The following is a 2,307-nucleotide window of genomic DNA, read 5'->3' as shown; positions in this document are numbered from 1 at the left end:
TGTATCCCTGCACCGCGTGGTCCAACAATTAAATTTGATTTTCATTCATCTGCCGACCATCGCGCAGGATCAGTGAACCACTGATGCCACGTGTACGGTCATTATTTGTATAATAAAATATTAAAACAGTAGCCAGTACTGGTCAAGGGATATCAAATTATGGTGGGGGATGCCGTATGGAGTCAAAATGTCACGGTAAAATAAAATATAGCGAGAGATAAATGGGATGTCAGGGAATCTTACAAGCCGCTTCCCGAGATTTCTTTTTTCTTTTATGGAGATCGAGATAGAAAAGAGGGTCCCCCTGCCGAACTCCCCACCTCCAACTCTCATCGAATCATTCGCTTAAATTCACCTTCTGAGGATCTCCCACAATTCCAAAGCTCTGCAGGCGGCTTTCCATGGTGGGTTGTAGGGTTTCTTTGTATTGGAGGTTTTGTGAGTATGGGAAGACTTGGGTCTCAGGCTTTGTATGGAGGTTTTAAAGGATTTATGGGATATCGTTGAGTTTTTCTTTTTTTCAGTCTTTTGTCTGGGTGATTGATTTGTCGTTGCGGGTTAGACTGGTTAGGGGATTGTTTGTGAGAGTCGATTGGGTTTTGGGGGATTTGAAGGAGGTAGGTTAGAGAGCACTGGGGTTGAGCTTCCTTGAAGTCCAATGGTGGTTCTTGCCGGTTAGATAGAGCTGCTGAATTATGGATTCCACAGCCCTGTTTCATGCTTGAAAGGATTTGGATAGGTTTGTGGTTTGCATATTTCAGGAGCTGCATTAACTGGGGAGGAATCTCGTTTGGATTGAAGGGAGCTCTGCACCATCCCTTCTGCCTTATCACGTTTTAGTGTTTATCTGTTGCTTCGTTTGTCCCTTTTTTTTCTTTGCTGGTTTGGTGCAAAATTTCTTTCACCAAAGTGGGGAGATTTCTAATGGTTCTGATGATCTTTTAGAGTTGTTTGACTTGTGTGCTTTTCTATTTCTTATGTTGTTTTGTCTGTTTTTATTTTCTTCCTTGTTGGCTTGGAAATAAAGCTATATTTTTATGTCATTTATCTCTCCTTTATACCGAACTATACCATGCATCAAGGAGCTTGCAGGATCATGGAAGAGATCGAGTATGAGATTTGATGGAAAATCTTGTTTTCAATATGGGTAATAGGAAACTCTTTAGTTTGGCTTTGTTCTTTATTTTTCCAAGTTCTGAAAGAGGATTGAATGCAGATTTGACGACGTTTCTCTAAGAAGACCTGGGTTGCTTTTGATGTGATGTTTCTATTTGGTATGTGCTCTCTTCATGTTGGATCGAAGGGAATTGAAAGCAGTTCGATTTCTATCTCTGAGAAGATCTATGCAACTTTTCTCTTGTCGGTTATATTAATAATATGTTCGATTTCTCTCTCCTGATGCTATTTACTTCATATTTTCCTTAACGAGCTAGGTTAAATGCTTGCAAACTCGACCCAACAACTTTGGCTATTTGTGTAGAATATCTTTCTCAGACTGATTAACAGTCAATATCCTGAATTGGGTCTGTCAGAGGCAATGAACCTGGAGTCTTCCTGTATCCCCATCGCAGGTCAGAACTCAGAACCGAACAAGATCAGGCGTCTTTGGCCGGAATATCTATTCAACCGGGTACTGGTTGCAGGTGGTTGGACTTGGACCCGCATGCAAAACCTTGTTTGGAATTGTATCCCTAGAGATTACCGGTAACCGGTCCTTTGTAATTGTATTTGTATACCTGGAGACCGGAGTCCTGAACTATTGAGTTTTCCCTTTCTTTCCCTACGTTTTCTTTCAAACCAAACCCAGCTTAAAGGTTTGTAAGAAAAATTAAAAATTTATTAAGGCCCTTGTTTCTGTTCCTTTTCGTATCCTATGTTCAGTGTTGAATTTTTTGTTTAGTTGTTATCTTAAATGAATAAATTCTTAATTATTTCAGGTGGGGTGTATTAACTATTAAGAAAGCCTTTTGTTTCGATATTTGAGTCAATGACCGGTGTAAGACTCTTTAATAATACAAAATAGTATGATATAAGCCTATAAGGTTTTAGGATTTTTTGGAGGATCTTTCGACAGCAGCCCAATTGAGATGGCATTTTGAGACGTTCCCATCGGGGGTTTAACCCGGCAGTTTTCTTTTACAGGGGCGGGGTGGGGTAAATTTTTCATGGGGTGGAGATGGGTCAGGATTTCTAGTCCTATTGGGAACAGGGCATCTAAAACCTGGCCCCACCCTACCCTATTGTCATTCTTACATTTCATCTTTTAGTGTTAAATGCAAAAAGACCAAAATTTGATCTTTTGAGCTT

General features: G+C 40.2%; 1 long non-coding RNA gene across 1 annotated transcript; it reads left to right on the top strand.

The window, feature by feature from the left end:
* Window positions 1–247: 247 nt before the first annotated feature.
* LOC148863788 (uncharacterized) lies at window positions 248–1,936 on the top strand. Its single transcript, XR_016110743.1, has 2 exons — window positions 248–1,147; window positions 1,217–1,936. It is a non-coding gene; the product is annotated as an uncharacterized LOC148863788 (long non-coding RNA).
* The last annotated feature ends 371 nt before the right edge of the window (window positions 1,937–2,307 follow it).

Source organism: Nelumbo lutea, chromosome 3, assembly GCF_056320005.1.
Source record: "Nelumbo lutea isolate HS-2025 chromosome 3, American lotus-T2T, whole genome shotgun sequence".
Classification (NCBI taxonomy): domain Eukaryota; kingdom Viridiplantae; phylum Streptophyta; class Magnoliopsida; order Proteales; family Nelumbonaceae; genus Nelumbo; species Nelumbo lutea.
The sequence above is the reverse complement of the archived record's forward strand: the minus strand, read 5'-3'. Positions and strand labels throughout refer to the sequence as shown.